Source organism: Durio zibethinus, chromosome 26, assembly GCF_047325235.1.
Source record: "Durio zibethinus cultivar Kanyao isolate XHJ-2024 chromosome 26, ASM4732523v1, whole genome shotgun sequence".
NCBI classification, from domain to species: Eukaryota; Viridiplantae; Streptophyta; class Magnoliopsida; order Malvales; family Malvaceae; genus Durio; species Durio zibethinus.
The window spans coordinates 17,913,918-17,935,752 of record NC_143187.1 but is presented as its reverse complement, the minus strand read 5'-3'; positions in this window follow the sequence as shown (position 1 = coordinate 17,935,752).

Genomic DNA, 21,835 nt, shown 5'->3' with positions numbered 1-21,835 from the left:
AAAAAGGAAATATTTTTTAAAAAACCTGACAAATTTGCCAAAAAAAAAAGAAAAAATAGAAAACTTGAAAATTACAAATTAAAAACTAAAAAAATCATAAAGGGCATAACTTTATTTTTCTTTTTTATACATTGATATTTTTCTAAATTTTTTTAGATTTTAATTTCTTTTAAATTTTTTATTTTTCTATTTTTTTTGAATTTTTGATAATTTTTAAAATTTTTTTAAGGTTTTCATTTTTAGGAAATTTCTATTATTTCTTATTATTTTTTGATTTTTTAGGACTTTTAAAAAATTTCAAATTTATTTTAATTTTTCTTATTTTTGACATTTTAAGAATTTTTTAGAATTTTTATATATATTTCAAATTTTTGGGAAATTTTTTGTACTGGTTGCTTCTTTTTTTTTTTTTTTTTTTATCTTGTTAGTTGTTTTTTTTGAATTTTTTGTAGTTTTAATAATTTGTTTTTGAATTTTGCTGATTTTTTAATTTTTCAAATTGTTTTCCATTTTCCAATTATTTAATTTTTTTTAAATACAATTTTTTTATATTTTTGGAATTTTTTTATATTTTGAATTTTAAATTTTTTTTATGATTTTATGAATTTTTTAATTTTTAGAAAATTGTTTTGAATTTTTTTACATTATTTTCTTATGTTTTAGAATTTTTTTTAAATTAAAAAAATTCTTATGATATTGATATAACAATAATAATGTGGCGATGATTAGACTTTTTGACATGTATCATAATTTAATTGGATATTGATGCCATATCAGTAATTTGACTAATAACATTAGTTGGAAATACCTAAGTATATGATAAAATGAAAGTTTAAGTATTTAATTATGAATTTTATTTTTTTAGGTGCCAAACTGATAAAAATGTATAGTAAATAGAATATTTTGTATTTAACCATTTTAAAAATAATATTATATTTTTATTCGTTAATTTTTTTTTATCATGAATGGGTTTTAAATTATAATAAAATTTTCAACGTGGTAAATAAATTTTAAAATTTCTAATATAGTATATGAACTATTAATCTGTAACTAATGTAATACTCACCTTTAATATGACTAATTTCAAATGATGAAACTTAACAGACAAACAACTCTTCAAATGTTACATTAGTTAACATAATCATAAATAATGTACTATATTAAAAATTTTTAAAATTCAAATACCATATTAAACATTTTATTATAACTTAAGGTTATTCATGACATTAACCTATTTTTTAAATATATATTCATGGCATTAACCTATTTTTTAAATACATCTTAATGGGTGGCATATTATAATTGTTAATATCGTACCGGATGCATTTTGATTTCTTTAAAAGTATGATATATACTAGTATTAGTTATTTTGACATATTATTTAAGATATTTCGGTTTAGTACAAATATATTTATAAATATACATGAATTTGTACATTATAATACTATTAAAAATCTGTAAAATAAATATGCAATATTTTCATAAATCAAATAAATAAGTTTAAAAGTATAAAAAATAATATTATAAAATTTTTATAATATTTTTAAATACTTAATTTGATCATATGATATTTAAATAAGTATTTTTCATATAAATATTAAGATAAAAACAAATAGATGAAAAAATTACCCTTTGGTTTCATGATTGTTAAACTTTAAAGAGAAAATATTATTGCTTTCTTAAAAGAAATTGAAATACCTATGTATTTTGATTTGAAAAAATAAATTATAAAAAAAAAGTTATAATAAAAAAAAGAAATTCAACTTTCAATGGTTATTTTGTTAATTAATTTTATTTTTATTAGGTTAAATATAATCAAACAACAAAACATAAGTTAAAAATTACAAAACATGTTTCATATTTACATACCGACCGAAATAAGTTAATCTACAGAAATTCATCAAAATCAGCTGATTAAACGAAAACAACTGATATTTCATGGTCCCAAATATGATACAAAAAATTATCCTTAAGTTTATTGTATTTTAATATAACTAAAGCATATCATCTGGTACAATAGATATCAAAATGAAATTAACAACTATAAACAATATACTACATTCTTTTTTATTAAAACTTTACTTTTTTAGATGTTGTTAGAAATCAAAGATATGCAAATTGATCAATTTTATTTAAATTCATTTTTTTAAAATTACATAAATTAATGATAATTGCAATAATAATAAAAAAGCTCTTAAAATTGAATTAATTGAATTTATTATAATAATAACATAATTAATTAAATAATTTAGATCAAATTAACTAAACAAACAAATTGGATCAGTTGACTTAAATATTATAAGATTAAAATTTCCATACATTAAATGACTAATTAACCTTTTTTAAATATATTTATACATCACATATTAGAATTAAATGTAATAGAGACACAATCAGATGCAATAAAATTTTACACTATTGATATACATTTGAATGAAAGGAGATGATAGCATTAAATAATCAAGGCAGAGCCAATACATCATTCATACATAATTAATACATAATTCATTCATACATAATTAATTAATCATTCATTCATATAACATTAAACAAAGAAGATAATAGCATTAAATATTACATCATACATAATTAATCATGGCAAAGCCGATACATTATTCATTTTTACTTAGTCATGGCAAAGCTATTACATCATTCCTAGTCATATCATCCCTACCAAATCCAAATGCAAAATACAACAACATTAACAATGATAACATCAAAAAGCCATTTTATGCATCGTCTTTGCCTTTGCTTCCATTATTGCATCTAACATAACATTCTTAATCTCTTTTGTAACAACTCATTTTCAAGTTTCAACATAATATCCTTTTTAAGTAACTCATCAATGTTAATGATTATTTTGTTACAAGCATTTTCACTCTTCAACTTAGCATTAATTCTTCTCAATGCTCTGTTCTCATCGTTTAATAATGAATTCTTCATCTTCAAAGCTCTATTGGTATCCCTTATATCAACAATCCACAATTTCATATGTTCATCCTCAATTAGTTTATCATTCTAAGCAAAAAATCGACATTGGTTGCCCTGCATCAATGTTAATGATTATTTTGTTACAAGCATTTTCACTCTTTAACTTAGCATTAATTCTTCTCAATGCTCTGTTCTCATCGTTTAATAATGAATTCTCCATCTTCAAAGCTCTATTGGTATCCCTTATATCAACAATCCACAATTTCATATGTTCATCCTCAATTAGTTTATCATTCTAAGCAAAAAATCGACATTGGTTGCCCTGCATATATTAGCCTTTTAATTTATACATTATATTATCATACCAAGCATAATCTTATAACTAAAGGCTTCAAACATTACAACTAACTTTACAACAATTTCAATATGCAAAAAAGTAAATTTACGTCATGTAAACCTAATAGTTGCTACAGCCAAAGAAATGACTTTGAAGATTATCATTACTTGTCGAGGTGACTAAAAGAGCCTTTAATCCACAATAACAATACATTAAGCCACTTTCATAATCATAAGTTACTATAACAAGGGTTAAATTTAGGTCACTTAAATTCAACATTCAATATGAACATCAAACATACTAAAGTAAATGTGATTTTTTGGCCAATTTTGGGTTTCTTGTTCTTCAGATTATGAAAATTTTCAAGAAAATAATTCAACATTAATTTTTAATAAAAAACTCAATATTAAAAAACAAATTTACCATTCTTGGACTTATAGCTTTCCATCGATTTCACTCCTTTTAAATTTGAGTTGGCAATTTTTTTTGGCCATTTGACATTATTTTTTACACATCAGCATCATGAACCTTTTTACCTAGCCACGTAAGTTTAGTCAATGTATATGTCGGCAAGTCAAAATCCAAGTCATCAATTTTAACAATGATAAATTTACATTGTTTACAATAGGATTGGGATTTTTAAATAGAAATAGTAAATGAACTAAATTTCTATGAATTAGAGTAAAGGGATTAAATTTCAAAATTTTGTATAGTATAGGGATCAGTAGCATAATTTGACCAAAGGTAAATGAAGAAAAAAAAAGCTAAAGAATCGTAGACTTTTCCAAGTTGAAAAGATGAATAACAAAAAAATGACAAATGAAATTTGAAAAGTTTGCAATGAAAAATGAAGGAACAACCAAAGCGCCAATAAAATCTAAACTTTTCACACTTTAGGGTCACTTTTCTTTCTTTCTTATAATAAGTTGAGGAGAATTTTTAAATTTTGTTATGATCTAATTATTTTTTTGAGTAATTTAAAATTTATTTATATATAGATATAGTGCATTTAAAGTTTTATTTTTAAAGTACTTTCAACAAAAATCAATCTTTAATGACAAGAAAAAAGAGTTTCTCTCTTTACCAAATGGTTTGTTTCTTATGAATATGCATTTTCATTTTTGCTTTTTATATAGTTATTCTTAAAATAAAGGTTAAAATATTAAAAGAGTTTTTGAATTTTATCATTTTATTTAAATAAACCATTATACTTTTATTATACCTAAATAAGACTTTTTTGTTATTTGTATCCAAGTAAACCATTATTTGAAACAAAAGATTAATTTATATTAAAGGTTTATTTAGATACAAATTAAAGTCTAAAGGCTTATTTGAATATAAATTAAAATTTAAGGATTTATTTGGATGTAAAATAAAGGTGAAAAGCTTATTTGGATTCAATACAAGTATATAAACTTATTTAAATAAAATAGTAAGGTTTAAAGACTTTTTTATTATTTTAACATCAAAATTTACTCAAAAACAAAAACAAGTCATTGATTATTTTATTACATGAAAATGAAGCTATGAAATCTTATTTAATTATCATTATTAAATTATAAAAATGAAAGAATAAAATCTAATTATCAAAATTTTTAAAATAGTATTTTGTCAAATATTTTTTGTCTAATTCATCTAAATAAATCCAAATAAGCATTTTTTTTTTTATGAATGCATCCAACTCATAAGATTTTGTTAGGAAATAATCAAGCACAACACCCATACATGCAAACAATAGAGTAAACCCAAAACAAGAATAAAAGCACACAAATATATTTATTTCGGCCTAACTTAAAATAACTTACTACAAACTCAATCTATTAACAAATAAATCTTTACAACTATGAGATTTTTGGAATGAACAAAATCACTAAAAAACTTCTTACTTAAAACTTAATCCAAAACTACATTATACCATTTTAATAGCCTACTCATTTAGCTATTCTCTTGATGTCTAACTATTTTGGATTATCAAACTAAAAGCAAAGCATCTTATTTATAAGGGCAAAACCCTTTTTACTTTTACTAAACTCTTGGTATGGGATACAAGATAAACTTTTAACTCTTATAATTTCATTTAACTTTCAATGTGGGATTAAAAGATTCAAGGTAAACTTCAATAAATCCTCTTTTAATTTGAATCTCCAAACATTTCAATAGTATATGCAAATCTAACAAGCTTACTCTTCTTATTTTCCTTCGTAATGCGAATTCCAACAGCTAAGCCTTTATCTCTATTCCCTTATAGAATTACACTACCATTCTTGTACACTTTGTACCAATCATTTCGTCCATAGTATGTATACCCAAGAGAAGCTAACTCACCCAAAGTAATTAAATTATAGCTACAACTCGGTACATACCTTACCTAATAAAGAGTCCTAGCAACATCATTGTAAGTTCAAAGGTGAACATTCTTAATGCCTTAAATTTACACTTTTTCACTATTGACAACATAATATCCCCATACTTTTCATTTTTTTCTAACTCCATAAAGTCACTTCTATCATTGCTTACATGGATAGTAGTAGCTGAATCTAAAACCCAACCTTTATCACTTTTCAAAATCTGAGTCTTATATACACAAGTTGTCAAAAAGACATCATCATCATTAAACACAATAGTAGTAGTATCATTTTTTCTTCATTCAATTTTTTCTTGTTATTTGTTCTTTTAAAAGCCGTCATATCCTTTCTTAGCTTATTGCAGTGCATTTAGATATATCCTTTCTTACCATAGTAATAACATTTTATATCACCTTTGTCTCTTGACTTGGATCTCCCTCTTAATCCATCAACTCTCTCTTGAGTTTTCCCTCGATCTCTTGATCCATTAACCCTTTTTTTAAGTCCTCTCTCAATCAGAATCCTTCATAGCTAGTGCACTCCCTACAGATGATGAGTTATGTGTTCCCATAAACCTTTCATTTTCATATAACAGAGCAATCACATTATCCAATTTCAAAGTAGACCTACCCACTAATAAAGTTTAAACTAAAGGTCTATAAAACTTGAGCAAATATGACAACAAAATTAAAGCTTTTTCTTCATCTTGTAACTCATTAACAAAAATAGCCAGCAATTGAGAAACTAACCTATTAAACTCATCTAGGTGATTATGAAGACTCGTACCTTCTTTCATTTTCAAAGAATATAGATCCATCTTTAAACATAATCTATTAATTAATGATTTTGATACATAAATACCTTCAAGCTTATCCCATAAACTCTTTAGAATACTCTTAGTTAACACTTTGTACTTTACTTTTGGGGCTAGGGTCAATCTAATAGTACTAATAGCTTTTTTTTGAAACTTATTCCAATTACTATCAATCATTCTTTCAGGCTTAATATTCTCTAATACCTAATCTCATGCTTGTTGTACTAACAAATCTTGACTCATACTTTGTTATAACATAAAATTACTCTTTCCATCAAATAAATGAATTTCAAACTTAGGTATTAGACATACCTTCTTCAAACATTTTGAAATACTTATATCCTCTTCACAATCTCTTAGGCTTGTCTTTTCTTACGTCTCGAATCTCGTTCTAATACCACTTGTTGAGAAAAAATCAAGCACAATACCCTTACATGCAAACAATAGAGTAAACCCAAACCAAGAATAAAAGCACACAAATGCCTAACCCGAAATGGCCTATTCTAATCCAATCTACTAACAAATAAATCTTTATAACTATGAGACTTTTGGAATGAGAAAAGTTACCAAACAACTCCTTATTCAAAACTTAACCCAAAATCCAATTACATAATTTTAATAGCCTATTCACTTAGCTATTCTCTTGATGTTTAACTATTTTGGATTACCAAACTGAAAACAAAACATTTTATTTATAAAGGTGAAACCATATTTATATATTTACTAAACTCCTAATGTGGGATACAAGATAAACTTTCAACTTTCAATGTGGGATTAAGAGATTCAAGGCAAACCTTAACAGATTTAACTGACAATTGAATATTTTATAGCATTATAGTTGTAATTACAATAAAAAAAATTATAATATTTATTTTATGCAATAAAAAATAAAACATTCAATTTCATTTTTCAATAAAATTTAGAAGTTTGTTCGAGTATTATCTCTTAAAATGTTATGTAATACAAATATATAAGAAATATAAAAGTAAGAGACCATTTTAATTTCTAAGGAAGCTTGCAGACGATAATAACAATTTGCTAAGACAATAATGCAAAAGATAGCTGCCACTTATCCAACTTATCTCTAGCTTTACTATTAGTAATATGTAAAAACATTGTAGCTTTCCTTCAAGCTTTTTCTTACAAAATTGAAAAAAGTGTCGATATATAATTTTTTTTTTAAAAAAATCTTATCTTCACATCTATACGAAATCACGTTATGTATAGATAACTTATGGACATAGAGTCTATTGACTTTAAATCAGTTAATATGTTATTAAAATTAGTATTTGAAAATTATGGATTTGAAAAAGTTTACGCATGTAATATCTTTTTACGTAAGATAAGTATTATAATAAAAAATTAATGAGTAGATTAGAAAAAAAACTTATGGAGATGGAGAAAAGCTTTTAAGCTTGGTATTTAAGGGAAAGACTTATATGAAACTTTTTAGGGGAAAATCATGAGATTCTTTATTTAATAAGTCTCTATAATTTTATTGTACCCAAATAAGTCTTTTTCGTTATTTATATCTAAGTAATCCCTTATTTCAAACAAAATATTAATTTATTTTAAAAGTTTATTTAGATAAAAATTAGAGGTTAAAGGCTTATTTGGATATAAATTAAACTTTAAAGATTTATTTGGGTGTAAAGTAATATTGTGTTTGGAATGAGGGGAGGGAAAGGAAAGGAAAGGAAAGGAAAGGAAAGGAAAATAAAGGAAAGTAATGGAAACAAAAAAAAATCATTTCTTTGTTTGGATAAACTTTTAATTTAAAGGAAAGGAAAGAGGTGGAAACTCAATAACTTTTGATTTCTTTTATAATCCTCATTTTTTTAATATCTCAATTTAGGAAAAAAGCTAAGGAAAGGAAAGTTGAAAAATTTTTATTTTTATAAAAAGACTATTATATCCATATTTTTGTTCTGACATTACATTTAATTATATAATTGACATTTCCAACAAAAATAATTTTCTTTTAAGAGTATTTTATATAATATCACAGTTTATAATATACTTTATGATTTTCTAAGTCTTAACAACAAAATAAGCTAAATTATTGTCAGAATAAATTAAAAAGCTGAATTAAAGATAAAATTAAAAGTAAATTAATAACTAGCTAATATATCTTACTGTTTTAAACATACTCAATTTGTTTAGAAAGATTTGTTTATACAAGCTAGGTAGTACAAAGATATATTTGTATATTATATGTTACTTTATAAAAACAAGTTATAATTGAAAAAAATATTATAATAAATTATTTCCTTTCATTTTCACTATTTATTCAAATCATGGTTATTAGAATTCCTTTCCTTTTCTTTCCTTTATTAATTTTAACTATCCAAACAAGGAATATATGTAAACTTTCCTTTCCTTTAAAAAACTTTCATTTCATTTCCTTTCCTTTATTAATATCTATCCAAACATAGTGTAAAAGTTAAGAGTTTATTTGCGATCAATAAGGGGTTTTCTAAATACACCACAAAATCTTCTCTATGCACCCCTTAAATTTTTTTCTAAAAATATCCACATAGAAAATACCAATCTAAGCCTTTAATAAATGACATAAATACCCTCAATAACTTAGACACTCAACCTTTCTTATATTACATTCTCAAAAATGGATTTCTAATAATGCAAATGCATTTTTGAAAATGAATTTTTGAGAATACAATGTAATTCTCGAAAATCTATTTTCGAAAATACATAATACATTTAATTTTAAAATAAATAATACATTTAATTTTAAAATAAATAATTCATTTAATTTTAATTTAAATAAAATAAATAAAATAAATTTATTGGAGATAATAAATTAAATAAATACATTTAATTTTAAAATAAATAATACAAATGTGGGAATATTGGGGACAAGTTCTCAAACAAGCATAGGTGGGAGGTTGAACCATCGATGTGTCCATTCTTATTTGATCATATATGCGAATAGAAAAGACGTGTTAGTTCTCAAGCATGTATAGGCATAAAAATGTTCTTGCCTTGAGACTAAATGAGAAAACTAGGTATACCATTTTACCCATGCAAAACCAAAAAACAAGAAAAGGGTGTTCACAGTTTTCTAGAGTCTTAATAGAAAGAGCAAGCTTGTGCCTTGCATTCTTAAGAGCATCAATTTTAGTTTCATTTGCACTCATAATCAAGTAAATAGATCCATAAACACACATATTTTAAATTAAGTCTTTCTTAAATAGTTCATGCGACATGGATCTACATGATTAAGGTTTTTAGTGATTAAAGGTAAGAAATCCACTTTCAGAAGTGAAATCGAGCTTATGGGAAATATATATCCAATAAGCTTTGAAGCTCATTGGATTTTTATTTCCGAAAAACTTGATTTCACCTATTTTTGAAAAATTAAGAGAGAAAAAGAGAAAAAGGTAGGAATGGAAAATAGAATGTAAAGGGTGAGTGCCATTTAGTAAAAATAGGAAATAAAGTTTTAAATTTGGAGTGTATTTAGAAGTAGGGTATATAGAGTAATAAATGAGGTGTAAATAGAGTTCCTTTTTCAATAAAAATATATGAACTTATCTAAATAAAATAGTAAAGTTTAGAGTTTTTATTTTTTATTTTAATGTCATATGTTACACAAAAACAAAAACAAGTCATTAATTATTTTATTACATGAAATTCAAGTTATAAATTCTTATTTGATTATCATTATTAAATCTTTAAAATGAAAAAATAAAATCTAATTATCAATTTTTTTAAAAATATTATTTTGTCAAATATTTTTCATCTAATTCATCTAAATAAATCCAAATAAACATTTTTTTTATGAATTATATCATTCAATTCATTTAATCGACAATTAAATATTTTATAGCATGAAAGTTCTAATTATAATAAAATAAAAATTTATAATTTTAATTTTAGGCAATAAAAAAATTAAGAATTCATTTTCATTTTTTATAAAGTTTAAAATTTTATTTAAATATTATTTTTTAAATATTATGCAATATAAATATAAAAAATATATAAAAGTTGGGGACCATTTTAATTTCTAAAGAAGATTGTAGACAATAATGAGAATTTCCTAAGACCATAATTTAAAAGATAGCTGCCACTTATCCAACTTATTTCTGGCTTTCTTATTAGTAGCATGTAAATACATTCCACCTCTCTTTCGAGCACTTTCTCGCAATTGAAAATATTAATTTTTAAAAAAAATTTCTTAACTTCACATCTATATGAAATCACATGAAAAATGTACACATAACTTGTGGAGACCAAGTCAATTAACCTTTAAATCAATTAATATGTGATTGAAGTTAGTGTTTGGAAGCTACGTTTCTAAATAATTTATATGCATAATATTCTTTTGAATTAGATAGGTATTATAAAAAAGAATTGATGGATAGATTAAAAAAAAAAAACTTATGGAGATAGAGAAAGGCCTTTGAACTTGGTATTTGGGGGAAAGATTTATACAAAAATTTTTAGGTAAAATTTGTGAAATTTTTTATTAAAATAATTCAATAAAAATTAGAATTTAAAATAAAAACCAATCGATTAATAGAGTTCAATGAGAATATCAATAATATGTAAAAAATTATTAAAAAAATATTTTATAATTCAAATTTAATACATATTTATTTAGTAGTAAAAATTTTTAAATTTTTTATTAAAAATACTTATATAAAAAAATATAAAAATTATTAATATTTTTTTCAAAATTTGTACACTTGATCTATATAACAAAACCTTTCAATCTATTAATTTTGATTTTTGATTTTAGTTTTTATTGAATCATTTTAATAAAAAATTTCACAAATTTCACTTAAAAAATTACACCAAAGTATTTCCCTAATATTTGGAGCCTAACATAAAATGATAAATAGTAAGTTTTTCATATTTGAGAATATGACTTTTTAATATTCATATCTTTTATTCAAAAAATTAAATCCAGCTTTCTCGTTTCCAAATCAATATTATATATATATAGTTTACCTATAATTTATATAAAATCACAAATGTAAAAAATATTTAAACAGATGAAAATGGATATAATTGTTTATTATATTATATTTCTAAAATGTTATTTGTCATTTTACATTATTTTATAAAAGTTTAATATTATGATTAATTAATAATTCTACATGATGCTTAATTAAGTTCTTTAAGAATATTATATCATTGAGAAAATGGCATGTTTGGTTCACAAAATGTAATATGTATTATGTGATAAGAGAATGTAATATGTATTATGTGATAAGAGTGTTGGGGGTATTTAGTTGTCCAATGGGAATAATAGTTTTTTTCTTCATTAGAGGCCTCTAGCAAATAGTTAGGGGCATTTCAAACATTTGTGCTGATCTGACATGTATTCAGTGCCACATCAGCTTGGTCACGTTATCATTGTCTCCCATTCGCCCATTACCTCTCATCTATAAATATAGGTATTCAGGCGTTATCATCTCAAGTTTTATTTTGTCTTGATCTCTTATCTTTCTGTCATTTCGACCTCTTTTATCATGATTTCTACCCTGCGTGTCAAAGTACAAATGCAAAGAACACTCTTTGCCTTTGCATTTAACTGCTCTCTTTTAATTTTTTATCATTTCAGGAATACCCTCACATCAGAGCTCGATAAAAACATTTGGCGCACTAGGTATGGGCTTTTTATTCATTAGCCGAGTAGAAGACAATGCCACTTAAAAACTTTAGAGAAAGGAGAAATGACCATCCTGGCTAGAATAGAAACATATAGAGGCTAGCATTTGGATCGACCTATCACACAACAAGTTAGTCTTACCATGCAGCAGCTTCAGGCTCTAACCAAATAGATACAAGCTCTTAAATAGATGTTACAGACTATAACTCCACCACAGGCTTTGAAGGTACTTACCCTAGTAACCTATGGACAAAAAGCTATGGAAAGGTAACCAAGCTATGAAGAGGTGGAAGCTTCCTTGATTTTCAAAGAAGAAGAGCATGACACTCTACTCACCACCACCCCAATCATAACTCAATACACACTATGACTCAAAAATAAAAACAAACTAACTTAGAACCTTAGCTAAACAAAGACTTAGAAATTTGGATGCAAGATATAGTGAAAGAACTAAAGGTAAAGATAATGTTTTTCAAGGATGAGCTCAAATTTTTAAAGATCTCACCTTTCACTGAAGAGATCAACAAAGCTATACCTCTAAAAGGGTTCAAAATGCTAACCTTAGAAAATTATGATGATACTTTTGACCCTTTCAATCATCTAAAACTTTATAAAACTAACATGATGATATAAGGTGCAGACAAAGCTCTAATATGTAAAGGTCTTGTTACTACCCTTAAAAGTGCAGCTCAGTCTTGGTATCACAGTCTAAAACCAAGGTCAATCATGATATTTAAAGAGTTCAGCCATTCGTTCTTATCTTGATTCATAAACAATCAAAGAATGAAGAAGACAACGTTAAGCCTGATGTCAATTCACCAAGGTTGTAATGAATCTTTAAACAACTAAGTCACACGTTTTAACACAAAAGCCTTACATGTGAAAAACTTGAAACAAATAGTTATTGTAGCTGCCCTAACAAGTGACCTCAATGATAGAGAGTACCATTTAAAGTTGACCTTATATTAAAGCCACCGAAGACTTTGGTCAACGTTCTACTCGTGGTTAAAAAATACATAAATATTGAAGCTACAATGAGAAATAGGCAAGTTGAGGGAGGCTCATTCTCTTTCCTTAGCGACCAAGATAAGAGAGGTTCATCCCTCATCCTTGATCATAAAAAAGGTAAAGATTTCTATGATTCTTCGTTAAGAGAGAAATGACATAAGGCTAGAAATCCTAGTGGAAAAATAAATTAAATTGCACTGAATACTTTTTGGGAAAGGATTTTGATGCAAATTGTTATGAATCTAGAGCTTAGATGGTCGAAGCCATTAAGGTAGAATACGATGAGGGAATGACCAAAATACGTTTCTTTCACAGAGACATAGGCCACAACATCGAGGACTTTGTCAACCTCAAAAATAAGATTAAAGCTTTGATTAAAAGAGGTCAGCTGAGAAGTTTTATAGACTAACAGAGACAAGGTTAGACCAGATTAGATTATAAACAGAACCCAAAAGAGCTCACAAAAGATAAATAAGGTAAGCTAGAGGAATACAGGAGAGTAAAAGTTTGAAAAGATGAACAAAGATAGGAAAAGATCGAGTTGACAATAATAGGTCGATTACTGGAATGATTAATATGATTATTGAAAAGAGCTCAACTTTGACAAAAAAAATCTAACCCACGCATGATCATGGCTATTGGCTCTTCAACAAAAGAAAAAAAAATATTGAAAAGATGAATCGATCTCAATTAGCTTGAAAGATTTGAAAAAAATCTAACACCCCCATAATGATGTTATAGTAATCCCAACTATGGTGTATAATTATATGGTTAAAAGGTTCATATTCAATAACGAAAGTTCAACATCATAGACTACGCCATCATGAAGAAAATATGTATTAAAACAGATCAGTTCCAATCGATCACCATAATCTTAGTAGGATTTAGGAACAAGCAAATACTAGTAAAAGTGACTATCAAACTAGTAATCTCTTTGTGGACAAAACTAAAGACAGTCACCTCAGTCATAGAATTCATGTTAGTGGACATCCCATTTGCCTATAATATGATATTGGGTTGACTTAGCCAATCCATTATGTGGCTCATAGCTTAGCTCCTCATCTAAAGATAAAATTTCCAACACCTTAAGGGATTAGAGAGGTAAGGGGAGACCAGTTCATAGTACGATATTGTTACGTGATGATAATGAAAGAAAGGATTGAGAAGCAGATTGACAGTTTGATTGAAACTAAGAATGCTAAAGAAGCTTTTTTAAGCTCTTAAGCTCCAATAGAAGATACACATTTTATTTTATTTTCTAAACTTTTGAATTGATTTTAAAGGTGATCGAGCTTTTAAGCTGACACAAATATTTACATGTCATTTGGACTAAGCTGACACATCAGCCAAAACAAAAATTGAAATGAGAAATACATTCTATTCAACCATATGTTTTGATCACTTATTAATAATTTACTAATTGTCACGATGGGATTTGTCCTCACAGAAAATGGTCTCGATCTAAATGAATAAAAAAAAAATTGATCAAAGACCTGACCCAGATGAAAATTGACCTGAGTTGATGAAATACCTTGTATCTATACACTTTGGGAAAATATTCATGAAAAACACATGTAAATTTGATCTAAACTCAAACAAAAAGAATAGTTAATTCAGCTTATAAGAAAAAATACTAACCTATCTGCATGGACACTGTTTGACATGCCTGGGATTGATACCATGATGATGGTCCATATGCTGCACATTAAACTAGACATGAAACCAATTCGACAAAAGAAAAAAACTTTTACCCTAAAAAGACATAAAGCTATCAAGGAATAAGTCAATAGATTATTGCAGACAAGTATCATCAGAAAGGTTTGCTACCCTGAATGTATAGCAAATATGGTCATGATAAAAAAACACAATGAAAAATAAAAAATGTATATTAACTTTAGTAACTTTAACAAAGTATGCCCAAAGGACGATTTTTTTTCCTTAGCATAGATAAGTTAATTGATGATAGTGTCAAGCATGGCCTTTTTAGCTTTATGGATGTCTAATCTAGCTATAACCAAATCAAGATGTTGAAGGAAGATAAGGAAAAAACAACTTTCATTACCAAAAAGGGTTTTTACTATTACAAAGTGATGCCTTTTGACTTGAAACAATAGAGGTGACTTATTAAAGGCTGGTTACAAGGTTTTTAAAAATTAGATCGATCACTACATGAAAGGATATATTGATGACACGATAGTCAAAAGTAAGAGCTTGGTCGAGCATTTGAAAGACCTATGAAAGACTTTTGACACCTTAAAAAAATATAATATAATATTAAACCCAAGCAAGTGTGTCTTTAATGTCACATTAGGTAAATTTTTTAGCTATATGATCAACAAGAGAGGGATAGAGGTGAACCTAAAAAAGATTCAAGCAATCTTGGATATGAAAGCATTGATCTCGATAAAAGAAATACAGAGGCTAACTAAAAGAATAGTCACCCTAAGTAAGTTTAAGTTGAAGTCGACAGAATGATATATTTTATTTTTCAAAATTTTCATAAACATATTTGATTTCAAATGGACCCCTTAATGTCAAAAAGCATTTGATAAACTTAAAAAATTTCTATCCTCTGCACCTATCTTTTTGAAATCAAGTTTCAAAGAGACTTTGTACTTATATCTAGTTGCCACGATTAGGTTATCAGTTTGATCTTGGTCTGTAAAAAAAAAAAAAGAGGTAAAGACTGTTTTACTTTATAAGTAAGGTATTGACGGGGGCAGAGATAAATTACATCAAGATAGAAAAATTAGCCTATGCGATTGTCATATGGGCTAGAAAACTCAAACTGTATTTCTAAACTCATACAATTCTCATATTGACTGACCAACCATTGAGGCAGGTCTTGCAAAAGTGAAAAGTATTAGGAACATTGATTAAGTGGGCTGTAGAACTTAGTGAATTCAACCTACATATACTTTCCAGGTCTGCCCTGAAGTCCTAAGTGTTGGCAAAATTCATTGTGGAGCTCACGTCGGCCCATTCTGATAACCAACCTGAGAAGAATGAGAAAGCTACAGGAAAAAAAAGGTAAAAACTTTTTGTTGATGGATCGGCCATAAGCCACAACGACGGTGCTGGCTTCATTTTGATCAACCTAAAAAGCTTATAGCATCAATACACCTTGAAGTTTAGATTTAAGACATCTAATAATAAAGTGGAGTATAAAGCACCGATAGCTAATTTAAGACTAGCAGTCGAGCTAAATGTCCAACATATAATCTTATATAGTGATTTTCAATTAATGATCGATCAGATAAATGGTGAGTTTAGTGCTAAAAAAAAAGAATATGGAAATATTTGGATAAAGCACTTGCCTTCGTCACTAGTTCAAAAAGCCAAAGTGAAGAAAATACTGAGGATAAAAATTCATTGGCAGACTCTTTCTCCAAACTGGTTTTAGAAATAATGACAGAGAGTTCAGGCTAAGTTCTAGTGAAAGAATTGATATAGAAAAGCATAAAAGAGCAACTTGTAAAATAGATTAAACAAAAAAAAAACTTGGATGACCCCGATCAGGACATACTTAACCAAAGAAGAGTTGCCTAATGACAGGGCCCAAGTTAAAGCATTAATAAAGAAGGCTTATCAGTACATGATGATCAATACAAAATTGCATAAAAGATCTTTTAACCTGTCTTATCTGAGATGTAAGGATGACAAAGTACGAATTACGTGCTGAAAAAAATCCATGAAGAAATATATAGGAACCACTTCAGACCTAAGTAGCTTGTCTACAAAGTACTTAGATAGGGCTACTACTAGCCCATCATCAGAAGCGATACGACCAATTTGGTGAAAAAATGTGACAAATGCCAGAGGTTCACTCACATTCAACATCTTCTATTGACTAAGCTCATTCCCATTATCAACCCCTGGCCCTTCACATAGTGGAGAATGGATGTCTTCGAACTATTCACCTCGATCATAGGTAAGATGAGATTTATTTTGATAGCGGTAGACTACTTCAGAAAATAGCTTAAAGCTGAGGCCTTAGCCACTACAATGGAAGGCCAAGTCAAAAAATTTATGTAAAAGAATATAGTCTACAGGTTTGGCTTACCTCAGTCCATAGTCACAGAGAATGGCAAACAATGCAAAAAATCCAAGGTTTAAAGAATGGTGTTCAAACCTCCAAATTGACTTAAGGTTTACATCATTCACCCACCTTTAGTCTAACGGATAGGTCAAGGCCTTGAATAAGATAATATTGAAAGCCTTGAAAAAGAAATTAGATGAGGCGAAGGGAAAATGGGCTAATGACCTTTCTGGAATACTATGGGCCCTGAAGATGACCACCAATATACCCATAATAAAAATCCCCTTTCACCTAGCATTTGGAACAGAAGCTATAGTGCCTATCAAGATTGATCTTTTAAGCTTGAAAGTTGAGTTATGGTCAGAGGAAGGAAATGAAGAGGCCTTAAGGACTTCATCATGAATAGCTACTTAACAACAAAGTGTATCCAATTATTACAATAAAAAGGTCTGACGAAAAAACATTAATAAGGGTGATATGGTACTTAGGAAGGTTTAAGCCTCGGGAGTTGATGACTGGGGTGGCAAGCTATCTCTGACCTGAAAGGATCATATGTGGTTAAAGTGATTATCCATGATGTGACTTATAGATTACATGATATGAAAAGCAGTTGGTTACCAAAAACATGAAACATAAATATATTGAAAATATATTATTAGTAGCTTAAATTAAATCAAGCTCATACTTGTATTCTAAAAGTCAAAAAGTTATGATGATCTTATTCATTGATTAGCCCAAAAACAATGTTTCTAACTTGATATGTCTAACCTAAAACTTAAGGCTAAAACATGATAACGTTCATCGTAATCCTTGGACCTAGGAATAAACCAACCTAATGGAACCCGACCTTAGATTCCAAATAAATTATAAGCTCACTCAAGCTGGGCTAAAACTTTGAATTACTTTAATTAAATCAATTATTCTAAATTATACAAGCTAATTTCACAGTACTTAAGTCGTGAAGTCATCTTGTAAGTGACTATTCAAGCTTAAACTTAGAAAATTTAAATTAAATAAAATTAAACTAAAACTTTTGAAACAAAATATTATAAATTCTTTCTTTCATAATCAGATCAATCTAAAAAAAATTATCATCGATAGAAATTGTTTACAATGATTTGTCCTCATGGTCATAACAAAAATTTGACCTCATACTTGAACAAAAATTTATAAAAGTTAATAAAAAAGAAGAAGCCCTAAACATTAGTAGCAGTGGCAACAATATTAGCATCCCCAGTAGCAGCACTAGCGATATTGGCTTGTTCTTCCTCAATTTAGTATGTATAACAGCCTTGAGCTTACCGTCCAACGCATCATCTTTATCCTCTCCCTCTTCTTTTCATTCTCCCCTTTTTTTTTTCATCTGACTGATTTAGAGGAAGCCTTGATTTGATATTATTCAGGTCAATATTAGAAAGATCAAGATTGAGGTCGATAAATTTGAATTGCATCTCATCCTTCGTCAGCTTAAAAGCACCAGAAACATTTTGTTTGTAGAACTTCACCGAGAGGTTGAAGAATTCACCCTAGGCTTAAAACCTCTTAATGATTTTTTTTTTCAATTTTTCTTTCTCCTTATCTCTAGCTTAAAGCTTGGACCTCAACTAACTATCTCAACTTGAGCATCACTAAGTTTCAGCTCAACCTATTCCCTCATAGACTCTGCTGAGGCCTTCTTAATATAGACGTTTTCTAGCCTGGTTGTTAGCTCATCAATCTTTTTCTTCTACTTGATTTCCTTTTTATGAGACTTGTTGAAACTAGACCTTAAGCTGCTTAAGGGGTTCGAGATTTTTTAGTGTTCTTTGCTCATGATAATCATATCCCTCTTGGCCTTGAGTAGGTGGACCATAGCTAGATTGAGGTGTTAAAAGGCTTGGCCAATGTTGTCTACGAGTACAGAAAGGAGTTTTTGATAGATTGTATAGAATGAACTTAAACTTAGCAAAAAAATAAAATACTGAAAGGACTGTGCTGAAGTTAAGTAATACTCACTACTGGGAGAAACCACGACTTTACAAAACCTTCTAGCCATATCAGAGTTCTTAATAGGGTTGTCAACTAGAGTGTACTCTAGACTCATACAGATCTTTTTTGAGCTGGACCTTGACACCTTAGACTTTAGATTCTTTAGGGTGAAAGAGGAGGCCTCAATCTTCGGTTTCTTCATAGAAGGGGGTGCTATCAATGAAAGCTCTCGGTGTGTAATGGTCTTATGTTTCTTGGTGGCTAAAAAGTGTTAAGTGGCTTACCCATTGTGGGGTTGGTGACTTTATTCCCTTCGAGAGAGGGGCCATCGAGTTGAATTTTCTTACTTTAAAGATTCTTGGGCTTGGGCTCATGTTGAAAGAGGGAGAAGTTGAAGTATTTATTGAAAGACATCTCTATAAAATTAAGCTAAAAGTTTGATAAAAAATTAGACAAAATAAAGATCCTATAAGGTTACCCTACACCCGCCTCAATACTTCATCTAATTTGTTACTTCAGGAGAGGTCAGCTTATAAGCATCTATGACAAGCTCCCCTTACGAATGTAGTCCATCATTTTGTCTTGATCTGAAGTCTATGATGAAAAGAGCAACATGCAAGTCTACAAAATTGCCAAGCTCATTTATTATCTCTTAAGCCTTGATCTCGACCTCGACTTCAACTTCGATCTTATCATTTTTATTTTTATTTTTATTTTTAAAGATAAAGGAAAGATAGCTTCTAATTTTTGATAGAGCTTAGGCAATCAGCAAACAACTTCTTATTGGATCGAGTACCACCTTTTATCACTGGGATGCCTTTTAATAGAAAATTTTTTTAAATAAAGAGAGATCAAGAAGAATACCTAAGTGTTGATAAAAAATAATAAAACTTACTATGTACTGTATAGAGTTAAGAGTGAGCTAAGTGATAACTAAATTATAAGAACTAAAAATTGAAACAAATAAATAATGAACTGGAAATCTTAGACCGACCATAAATGAATCCTAACATACCTAGAGTCAATAAGGCTCCAGCTTATCGGTGACCTAATTTGAGAAGTTTGGTACTAATATGCTATACCTCAATTTGGGAAAACAAAAATTCATCACCAGAGCATGGACATGATGAGCTGAACATATATTGGGGTAGTACTCGAGATTGGCCATGCCTTTTAGTTCCATCATCACATCCTTGGAGATCATATCAAGGTCATAAAAAATATATACAATAATCTCAACCAATTTGTCCTATTCCTAAAAACTTTCTTCCTTGTCACCATTTTCCTTAGCAAAGGCATCTTCTCCTGCTGTTCCTCTTTGAAACATTTCTCATCTTCAGAGTCTTCACTACCAGAAAACTCAAAATCTTGAGCAAGAATAAGATTTTGATATGAAGTAATCACTAAAAGCATCATGACTTTGGGGGAAGATAGGAGAATAAAAAACTTTTTGAAAGAAAAGGTGATGTTAACAAAAGTTGACCAAAGAAGAATAGAAGAGACAACATGAGCATTTATGGGTGAGAGAGCAGAAGAAAAAGAAAGTTCATGATACTAAACCCCAAAAGGGGGAACAACCAAAGATGAGGGAAGGTCGGCCATAAAAGATGGATTGATATGAGAGACAAAAAAATGAGGTGGATTTTTCAAATCAAAGTTGATTTGAACACATAGCTTTTTCATGCTCAAGACCTGTTCTTCTTTTACTTGAGCACTCTAATCATTTTATTGTTGCTTTTTCTTAGACATGATGTTAAACCAGTTGGCCATCTTGTGATAGGCTCGACTTCCAATAATTGGTGGGACTAGGTCATCGTTGTCTTACCCGAGCAGACTCCCTTAAGCTCTATCCTAAAACTTTCGACCTTTCTAAAAGTAAAACTAAAAGACATGATGAAAAGAGAATTGTAATAACGTATAGATCCATGGACCTATCCCTAGACATGTAATAGAGGAGTCACCACCAATCTTTTTTGTTTAGGTGTGATTAGCCACCTGATTGAATCTATCCTATTTAAAGAGGAGTCCCGAGATTGAATTAGGTATCTTTAAATAGTAAATTTTGATTAACGAAAACTAAAGTTTAAGTTCAAAAGTGCAGTTACATATGAGAAATGTTATAGCACTCCCATGATTCTCATCCAAAGGATAGTACCAGTTTAATTCCAGATTATCTAAGCCTTAAAATGTTTATGCTTTTACCAAAATATTAAATATTGAAAATTAGTCTTAAAATTATCCTAATAGTTTGGTAGCAATTTAAGATAATTCTCTCACCTCAGGAGTATTCATGGAGACTATTGTCTTACCCTGAAGAGGTCTGTTATTAAATTTATTATAGTATTTTATTCAAGAAAATTAATAAAGTCTCCTAATAGTTTGATAGGATTTACTTTGAGGCAGATCTCCTAATAGTTTGGTGAGATTTTATTTGAAAGATATTCATAAAATTTTATTTTTGTGAGAAAATTCATTAAATCTCCCAATAGTTTGGTGAGACTTAATTTAGGAAGCAATCTTCCAATAGTTTGAAGGATAAAAATTATTTTTTATCATTTTGAAATTTATTTATGGAATTTTCCAATAGTTTGGTGGATTCTATAAACTTTAAATTTATGAAAATTCACCAATAGTTTGGTGGGATTCATGAATTTATTTTAAAAGATTTTTTCTTTTTTTTTCATAAATAAGTACAAAGAAAAAAATCATAATAATAAATAATATATTTTTTCAATTTAAAATAAGAAATAGCAAG